This window comes from Haliotis rubra, unplaced genomic scaffold (genome assembly GCF_003918875.1).
Source record: "Haliotis rubra isolate DU_JTF1 unplaced genomic scaffold, ASM391887v1 Scf157, whole genome shotgun sequence".
Classification (NCBI taxonomy): domain Eukaryota; kingdom Metazoa; phylum Mollusca; class Gastropoda; order Lepetellida; family Haliotidae; genus Haliotis; species Haliotis rubra.
Window position 1 is genome coordinate 122309 of NW_025765525.1, and position 10407 is coordinate 132715.

Sequence of the window (10407 nt, forward strand, 5' to 3'; positions counted from 1 at the left end):
GTATGTCATTCTTGTTCATTCACCATTAGATTTCCAACCCTGAATCCACAGACTTCATGGGATCCTAGTAACATTCATGTAACATTTTCATCCATTATAAGCATTGTTATTATGCGAAATTTCTTTTCATGGAGATGATATGTGTCATTCATTTTATTTCATTATTAGCATTCCGTTCTGTGGAATCATTCATTTCATGGAGCTCATTGATATTTTCTTCCCCTCTAATTTACTTTGTATTTATATGGGTCTGCAGACCTTCGCCAAGATTAACGGTTCCACAGACTCCCCAACAGGGTACCAATCTCATGTTCAGTTTCATGTACGTCATTCATTTTCATTAATTATTAGCATTTCCAATCCCCAAGTCCAAGAGACTCTATGGGATGCCTGTGACATACCATATTACATATATCCACTTTTCACTTTCATGCTGTATTAAAATTTCCTTTCTGTGAATTTAATCCATTCATGGAGCTGATTGATATGCATTTTTCATCTAAGTTACACATATTCTCAGGGTCTGCAGACCCTCTTGAGATTAAAGGTCACATGCAACCAAAAATCAAACATAATTAAAACACAATTATCAATTATTCATGACATATAATATATATTGCTGGTTACGAAAAAATATATGAACAAAATTATAAGCGTACAATCGCAAATCGAAAGTGCAAAATTGTGTACTTCGGTTTACTTCCCAAGAAACGAAGCAGCCGGGATACCGAACCCAGTCAGAGCGGGTGGGTGTGCACTCAAGTGTAACGGCTGGTTCATTTGCAGATGCCTTCACGGCTAATTGTGTGTGTATATATAGAGATGTTGGGTTTTGTAAATACATGCTCATTTTTTGTGTATAACATTTTGCAATCAACAGACATCATAAAATGTCATGTGTTCAAGTATCACACCTGCCTGTCTGTGTAATTACATAATGTGACAGAGACCGATTGGTGTTAAGTTCAAATTGCATGTGGTCAGTGATAGCAGCTGTGTATTGAATATTGTCATTAGCAGACAGGCAGGCAGACACACAGGTGTCAATAAAACAAGACATTGAGTTTTGTCTGTGACAACGACATATCTATATCACAGTTAGAAATTCTGTCAACGCTAAATAATGACATTGCTTTTAAGTATCGAACTGAGAAAGTGTCTCGGTAAGAAGAACGTGTGGTGAAATAGACAAATGAAATTATATAAACAGTTTATTTACTGTCATAACATATAGAAAGCTCGCGCCTGTGAGATATCAACAAAACATTAGAAAAATAGCTCACACCAAAGCCTTCACCGAGTATTCACCCGACAACCCCGCTTCCAAGCTGCGCGAACCTATTTACTTGCGCATCGTGCTATGAGCGCAGCCCAGCTGTTGAAACCCGCTTTCCCCAGAAAAGTCTGGGGAAAATTAGTGAAACGTTTGAACTCGATTTCGCGCGTTTTTTTTTCATTGCGTTATTTTTCATCTTTTATAAGTTGAATTGCATTTTGACGATTTGTTTCGCATGTCCATACCGAAAGGTATCAGAATCTGCAAAGTTGTGTTTTACGTTGCATGTGACCTTTAAGGAATTTACAGTTAAGCCGAGACTTACCTGTAAGGCGATGTTGACAATAATTCCACCAACCTAAGCAGAACTGAGGGATTACTTGAGATGTGCGCATGCGAAAATAATCAGTCTTTAGCAATCAATGTAGACCTTAAAATATCCCTGGGTGGGAGAAAGGGTGGGCACGTAATCCCTCAGTTCTGCTTGGGTTGGTGGAATTATAGTCAACCATCACCTTACAGGTAAGTCTCGCTTTAACTGTAAATTCAACCAACCCAAACAGAACCTCAGAATTCCATTAATTAAGAGTTTTACTAGATGACATTTAACACTGTTTAAGTGTTAGCTTGCAAAATAGCCTCCCCAAATTCACATACAGTCTCTGTTACAGGTTTGTCATAGTACTTCCTAAAAGTACATTCATTACTCCACCCTGCAGTGTTGAGTATTGTTCTTAGGGGAATCTTGGCAGCAGCAGCACTAGTCGAGGCTGCTCTGATGTTGTGTGGCTTAAACACTGATGTATCCACTCCAGAAAAACTCAGGATAGCCTTACCCAACGTGCAATAGTGTCTTTTGTCACTCTCTTGTGGGTTTATTGTGTGGAGATAACAGGGCTGTTTCTTTACCCCTCAAGCTTGCAGTTTTGTAGGTAAAGTCTCATAGACTCCACAACACACAACCTCTTGTCAGGGAACGACTTTAAAACTAATTCCCTTTGGTGGAAACTAGGGCCTTGTTTGTTACGAGATCACCAAATCTAATAAGTTCACTGTCCTTGATATCTACATTTCTACAGTCTGTTAGATGTAGAGACTGGAGTCTTTGTCCAGACAACAACAATATCAATGTAGCTATAATTCTACTTAAACACAACAATCTCTCTAGACTAGAGCTACTCAATTTTTAATGTAATCTAGAACTAAAGATACATCCCATGTTGTCGCATATCTGGGTAAGGCAGGGCGAATATTGAAAACCCTTCATAAAGCGTTTCACCATTGGGTGTTGTCCTATGGGAGTACCTCTAACACTCAAAACACTAGACAGTGCTGATCTGACACTGTTCATAGCAGAATAACTGATGCCAGTCTTGAACAGTGCAGTGAAAAATTCCAAACTTTCTCTCAGAGTTGGTGCAATGGGATTTATGTCTTTCCCACAGCAAAACTGCATCCACTTCATGAAATATGTCCCATATTGTTTTTTGTGTACTGGGGACGCCATGACTGCAGGATGATGTTTATAGTTTCTGGCGATAGTCCTTCACCTTCAAGGTAAGCTGTCAGTTGAAGTTTCTGCCACAGAGGATGTTTTTTTTCTGGCAGGTGGGACTGAGTCGTAGCAGAGTTCTTGACTTTGGTATCAGTCTGGGGCAGTCTACTGACAGCTCTAACAGCCTGTTGAACCAAGACTGGTTGTCCATGGTTGAAGCTTATCACAATCAGCTTGGCTTTGTCAGTGGCTGAGTTTTTGCAGGGTCCATCCTAGAAGACTGAAAGGGCAGAAAATATAATTGAGTTCACTCTGCCATGACAAAGAAAAGCATCTACCGCTACTGCATCTGGGTCACAATGCCAAGATACAAACTTGTCTACTATGCGGGAGGCAAATAGACCTCTTGTTGGCACTGAGTCAAAAACACTACACACGTGAGAGAACACCTCTGTATCTAATTCCCATTCCCATGCGTCTTCAGAGAAATTGCATGATTCCCAATCAGCCTCAGTGTACTTGGACTATGTGCAGCCCGAATCCAGATTTTTCGCTGTATGCACCAAAGCCATAATTGTCTTGTTACACTATTGCACAAATACTTAGTACCACCCATATGATTGATATAGGCTACAGCTGTAGCGTTGTCACTCAGAAGTCTGACATGAACATTATGTCTATCTCTACAAAGGGCCTTAAAGCTGAGCCACATAGCAAGGATTTCGAGGTAATTTTGTGATGGGATGCCTCAACATCAGTCCATCTTCCTCCAGCATGACTATCCTCACAAACTCCGCCCCAACCTAAGTTTGAAGCATCTGATTTTACTACAACATATCTGTCTGTTTCCTGTTGAGCACATTGTAAAATTCACACTTATTCTGTGTCCACCACAAAATGTCTTCTCTGCATTCTTCTGAGATATATAGAGGTATCAAAATTGCCCTTGTACACTTTTAATTCCCCGATACTTCTGAATTTCTAATCTTTTGGAGTGAAGTGGTGCATATTGCACCCCAGGATAACTTGTATTTAACTGTCCTATCAGCGCAGAGAGTTCCCTGATAGTTAAGCACTCTTTCCCCAAAACTTGCTTACAATGTGCAATCAGTTTCTCACTTTTCTCTTGGGTAAGCTTGACTGTCATAGCCACTGTTTATGGTGAATCCTAAATAGGATATTTCTTGAGTCGGATATAACATCGATTTCTCTGGGTGAATAGTGAATCCTAAAGAATCAAGCAGATGAACAGTGTGATGCACATTGTCTTTACACATAATTTTGCTTCTCCCACTAACAACGAATCATCAATGTAAGCAGTATTTGCATAACCAAGTTTCCTTAAATGAGAAAACACAGGTTTTAGAATTTTTGTGTACATCCGAGGGGCTGAGCTTAATCCGTTAGGAAAACAGGTATACTGATAAAGTTCATTATCCCAAACAAATTGAAGGTATTTTCTATCAGACACATTAACTGGGATGGTGTAAAATGCATCCTTTAAATCCACTGGCGAAAAAAGTTCTTCCGCACCAAATACAATGCAGATTTTTAAAGTTTCCATCTTAAAATGGTGATTATCAACATTCTTGTTCAAATGTTTAAGGTTAAGAATAATTCTCACAGAACCATTTTTCTTATCCCTCATAAAATGTTTGATATGAATTCACCACATTGATGCTCACATTTTCAACGACCCTGCCTTTAACATGTGACTCAATTGAACATCAATCTTTTCCCGTTTATATTTGTTGAACAGAATTGGTGTAGGAATATATACTTGTTCTGGGGAGAGGTGAATTCTATGTGAGCTCCCCCTAATTGAGGATATAATACATCTGTTAGAAGTTATCCTTTTCCAGATATCTGGATACTCACTTATTTTACCAGCCACAAAATTACTGGGAGTATTCACAAGGCTGAAATGTTTTCTCACCTGTGATGCCGATTTGTCCATGAGGGGTTGACAGTCTACTGATATTTCCTCTCCCCTCCTTTTGGTAAAAAAGCAGGGCCCTTTCCTTTGCCGTAGGTAGGGTAAGGGGACGTTCCGACCCTGAAGTTTATCTTCCCCACTGTGCCACGATTACCACCTGATGGGTACCCTTGTCCATAATGGACCCTATTGTTGCATGTTGGTGCGGGTTGAATTTCTCTCCGTGGTATTTCTTCTTTGTACATTTTCAGTCATCTTAAGCCTAGTTGTTTACTGTCAGAGATGTCCTTAACTTTCTTTGGCAGGTCATCCCTGAATAGGTACTTGGTTGTCGTCACTTTTTCTGTGCAAAGTCTTTTGTATGGTGCCCCCACCTCAGGTTTAAACCCTTCTCTTCTTTTCTTGTTTACCTCGCTTATGGCACCTGACAGGAGTCTGATGGCATCCATTGATTTTACCAAAAGTTCCTTTACATTCACTGGCGTTTCACCTAAGGCGGCAGCCATTAAGTGGTCAGTCGCCTGGATCACTGGGATCAAAGCCTTGGTAATGAGAGCCTGCGTGTGTTGGTGTTGAATGTCTCTTGTATGGGCAAACGTTCTGGCTTGTCTCCAGATCTCATCGTTTACCTGGGGGACGAGAAGTCCTTCACAATTTCCAGGTCGTTTGTACTTTTCCATAATCGCCTTGATCTTTTTTATATTTACCACGTTCCGTATCCCATCACTCACCGTTGAGGCAAGCTCGGCTCTCACATTTGGCGATGTTTCATCCGTGTCATCGAAGAAACTCTTCAACTCGGCCACAAGGCCTGCCACATCACTTTCGCCGTCGTCCTGTTTATCGGGTTTAGACTGCTCAAGCTGGGATAGAAAGCCATCGAGTCCATCCATAGCGTTTTCATAATCATCGTGCGAGTCTATGATTTCGCCCTCACTCTCACTGTCATGGCCGTGTGGCACTTCCGTCACACTCGAATCATCTCGGCTAACTCCGGACGTACTCGGCCCGGGTTGCGAGTCCGAGATTTCATAACCCAAACGGGGCCCCAACTTGGCCATCAGCCTGTCGGTCTGCTTCTGCTGGGCGTCTATCATAGCCCGCATCATTGCCTCGAGCGTGGATGCTGGCACTGACCTTTGACCCTCGATCTCACTTTCGTGCCGTTCACAACCCTCTGGGTATTCTTCCTCCGTTTCTGAGTCCATTCGGGGTTTGGACTTGGGTCTCGGTTTATCCAACTGTTGCGACAGATTTTCGACCACTTCAAACGATGAGGGTCTGTTCATGCCAACTGTGTTGGGCTTTGTTATACGGGTAGAGCTGTGCTCCGTCACCCCATTGTCTTTGGTAGGTGTCGCCATATTGTGTCCACTCTTTGACCACGGACTGTGTCCGTCAACGGTTCAAAGAAAAGGTCTATGAAGGCTGTGCCCTCTTCCGACCCACAAAAGTCCCTCCAAGACACTTCTGCAACCGATCACGTAAACCAGAAAGTTGTCTGTATCCGTATTCCGAACTTGTTGCAAAAACTTACGCAGAGCTTCGTTAATTAGTTGCTGACCATTCTAAGCAAAGCGCCAAACTGATTATTTTACGCATGCGCACATCTCAGTCGCGGAATTCTGAGGTTCTACAAGTCGCTTGGGTTGGTGGAATAAGAGTTACTGCTTATGACATGGAAAAGGAAGAATGTTTGAAAGTGTTAGGTTCAGTGAAAATAAGTAAAAACATAATTATAGAACAAACTGTTACTTTGACAGATGAACAAATCATCATATTTATTAGAAAACCAACCAATAATTAAAGAATATTGTGAAAAGTTTAAAAAAGAACAGAAGTGAAGAGTGAGAGACGGAAAAGGTGGAGAAGAGAAGACAAACTGAAAAATTTAAGAGAAAGGAGCAAGGAAGAGAAGGCGAAGAAAGCGAACGTGAAAAGGCTTAAAACATTGTGTTTAAAGACCGAATGTTCAGTGAAACTGGAAAGACTAACACTGTATTAACACTGATGTGATGACAACGGCGGAGTGTGTCTGCAAACCCTGTTTTGTTCAAATTTAGGTAAGTTTATTAATTTATTTGTTTTACTTTGAGTAATATGTAAATATGTCTTACATGCGAGTTTACCATCACACTAAAAGGTGTTGAACTTTGCTAACATTCGATGTTATTTATGCATTAACGTTTACAATTCCGTTACATGGACAATGAACCAGAAATATTCACTCGAACGCAACTGCTAAGGCGTTGTCAAGCAACACCTAATGCGTTACCTCTCCTCTTTTTGCGTTTTGGCGTTCAATTTCAGGAGCGTACGGGAACATCGCTCATTCTCTATGTATATGCGAGCATTTCATAAAGTTAACTCTTTACCTCCTGTCATAGATCTGAATAATGACAGAAGATTATAAACATATACAAAAAGGTTCATTTATAAACTAACGAACCTTCATGGAATAAAACACACCTCCAAACTTGTTGGAATGTTTTTGTCACTAGTGAGAGCTGTGAAACACGTGTATAATAGAACGCTTACGACACTAACCGGATCGAGCTGCTCAAGGGTTAATGTGTAACTTGGTTGTTCACCGTAAATAGTTTGAATGGTTTCAATAGTTTCAGGAGCTTTAATGCTCTGTGGAATACTATCGTTAAATAGTTTGCATAGTTTCAGGAGTGTTAAGTAGGGCTCCTGTGGAATGCTATCGTTAAATAGTTTGCATAGTTTCAGGAGTGTTAAGTAGGGCTCCTGTGGAATGCTATCGTTTAATAGTTTGCATAGTTTCAGGAGTGTTAAGTAGAGGGCCCTGTGCAATGCTATCGTTTAATAGTTTGCAGTTTCAGGAGTGTTAAGTAGGGCTCCTGTGGAATACTATCGTTAAATAGTTTGCATAGTTTCAGGAGTGTTAAGTAGGGCTCCTGTGGAATGCTATCGTTAAATAGTTTGCATAGTTTCAGGAGTGTTAAGTAGGGCTCCTGTGGAATGCTATCGTTTAAATAGTTTGCATAGTTTCAGGAGTGTTAAGTAGGGCTCCTGTGGAATGCTATCGTTTAATAGTTTGCATAGTTTCAGGAGTGTTAAGTAGGGCTCCTGTGGAATGCTATCGTTTAATAGTTTGCATAGTTTAAGAAGCTTTAAGTAGGGCTCCTGTGGAATGCTATTGTATGACTGAAATAGTGTGAATAGTTTAAGGAGCTTTAAGGAGCGCTCCTGTGGAATGCTATTGTATTCCTCAGGAATGCTTTTGTTCTCTTAGGAATGCTATTGTCTGTGCTATCTGGATTACTTATATACTACTGTTGGGATTGTGACGGATGTGTGTATGTAAGGAGAAGAGTGTGTGTTAGTGGTGTGAGGGATATGTGTTTGTTGGGAGAATAGTGTGTGTATTAGTGTCAGGGATATCTGTATGTAGGGAGATGTGACAGTGTGACAGATGTGTGTGTCTAGGGAGTGTGTGTGTGTGTGTGTGTGTGTGTGTGTGTGTGTGTGTGTGTGTGTGTGTGTGTGTGTGTGTGTGTGTGTGTGTGTGTGTGTGTGTGTGTGTGTGTGTGTGTGTGAGTGTGTGAGTTAGTGAGTGAGAGAGTAGTGTTACGGACCAGTGTATGTAGGGACAATGTTTGCAGTGGCAGGGTTATCTGTATGTATTGAGAACAGTGAGTGTATGTAGTGTGTCGATTGTGTGTATCTAGGGGAAGATAGTGTTAGTACGTAGCGTGAGGGATGTATGTAGGGAAAAGCGTGTGTGTTTCTTGTGTGACGCATGTGTGTTTGTATGAAGAAGAATGAGTGTTTGTAGTGTGACGGATGTGTGTATGTATAGTTAAGAGAGTGTTTGTTGAGTGAATGGTGAGTACATACTTTCATAAAGGGAGGTCTGTGAATACAGGCTGAGGGATGTGTTTTTGTACAGTGGGGAATGTGTGTATTATTTGTAGGCAAACCCCTTGCTTATATGACATGATACACGTGCCTGCATTATGGACAGATATAGACACTGATATGTAATGATGTTATTTCTACAACAGTTCGAAATTATGCACACAAGGAAATATAACCTGTTGATTTGGAATACTTGAAATGCACACATTATCCAATAACACCCTTATACCAAGAAATAGGCTTTTCATGCAGTGATAGACAACAGGTTTGCAATTCCTTGCTAAATATAGACCACCGTCTCCATGCGTCAACCCATGTGATCAGCCCTGGGAACAGAACAGTGCTTGATTCGTTGGTTTCGCTAGATTTCAGTTCGTGCGTTGGGAAATGTCTACTCTCAATTGAAATAGTTGATCGTAAGTTACGAAGACCCAGGATTAAGAATCTAATTACTGAACTAAATATTCTTTCACTTGACCTCTGGTGCTGCCGGGAAAGTAACCCATTCTCATTTGTATGACCATTCAGCCAGTATGTTCGTTGCCTCGAGGAATGAGTCATAATTTTAGGGACCGTTCACACTTTTATGGCGGGGGTTGGGGTGTGTGGTGTGTGATGGTGATGATGATTTTTATGCAGAAGCATGCACAATGTGAATGACACACACCCCAAACCTGAAATTTACGTACAAAGTAAGTGACCCCCATCCCTGCTTATCATGTACAAAATCAATAACCCCCACCCCTCCCCATAAGCATAATTTTATATATTTGTATGTACAAAATTGCTGACCCCTTTAGTACATGGGTGCAAAATTGCTGACCCCTACCTCCCCCGAACAAAATGGGTGACCCCTAAAATCCCACCCCCACCCACCCCTAGCCATAAAATATGAACTGTCCCTAATATATCAATGAATAAACAGTGAATAGACAATGATTGTGACGAGGAGTATACATGTACGTGTATAGAGTAAGAGGGAGGGGACATGAAATGATGAGGGTTTGTGTGAAAGTGTGTATGTATGTGATTAGAGGTAGGTATGTGTAGGTGGGTGTTTTAAAGGGTAGGTGTATAGTGGTGCTTACGAAGGGGGAGGGTATGTAAAGATCTGTAGTATACTTACATAGGAGAATCGGGGTGTAATTTGAAGGAAAGATGTGTATATTTGAGGGAAATGGTATCTGTGTCTTATGAGTGTATGTTGGGCGAGGGTAGTGTGTATGTTGGGGTTAGGGTAGCCTTGGTCCAAGGCTGTACTGAGTGCTAAGCCCATGTATAGTAATTCTATCCTTGAAAGAGGCAAGTGTAGATAAGCTGACAGTACCCCAGTCTGTTATTTACATATTTTCTAAGAAATTATCATTTACACTATTAATCATGACCTTAGACACTTGTGCAAGTTAGGGTGAGGGTGTGTGTATGTTTGGGTGAGAGTGTGTGTATGTTTGGGTGAGAGTGTGTGTATGTTAGGGTGAGTGTGTGTGTATGTTTGGGTGAGAGTGTGCATGAGGTGTGAAAACTACTTTTGTATACATAGGGGAGGGTGTGAGTATATATGGGGAGGGATGTATGTAGGGGGTGCGTAAGGCACTGTATGTGTCTGCTGGGCGGGAGAGGAGTTGGTGGTGGTGTTCGTGAGAATTTACGTGTGAGTGAGTGAATATTTATCGTCACTTCGGCAATATTTCAGCCATACCGTGACGAGAATAATCATTTATCATACTTATGATCAACAAAAGTAGAATATTAAAAGAACTGTAGACGATGAACAGACTAAGAAAAACAGATGCCTGAAGGTTTTTCTGCGATGCA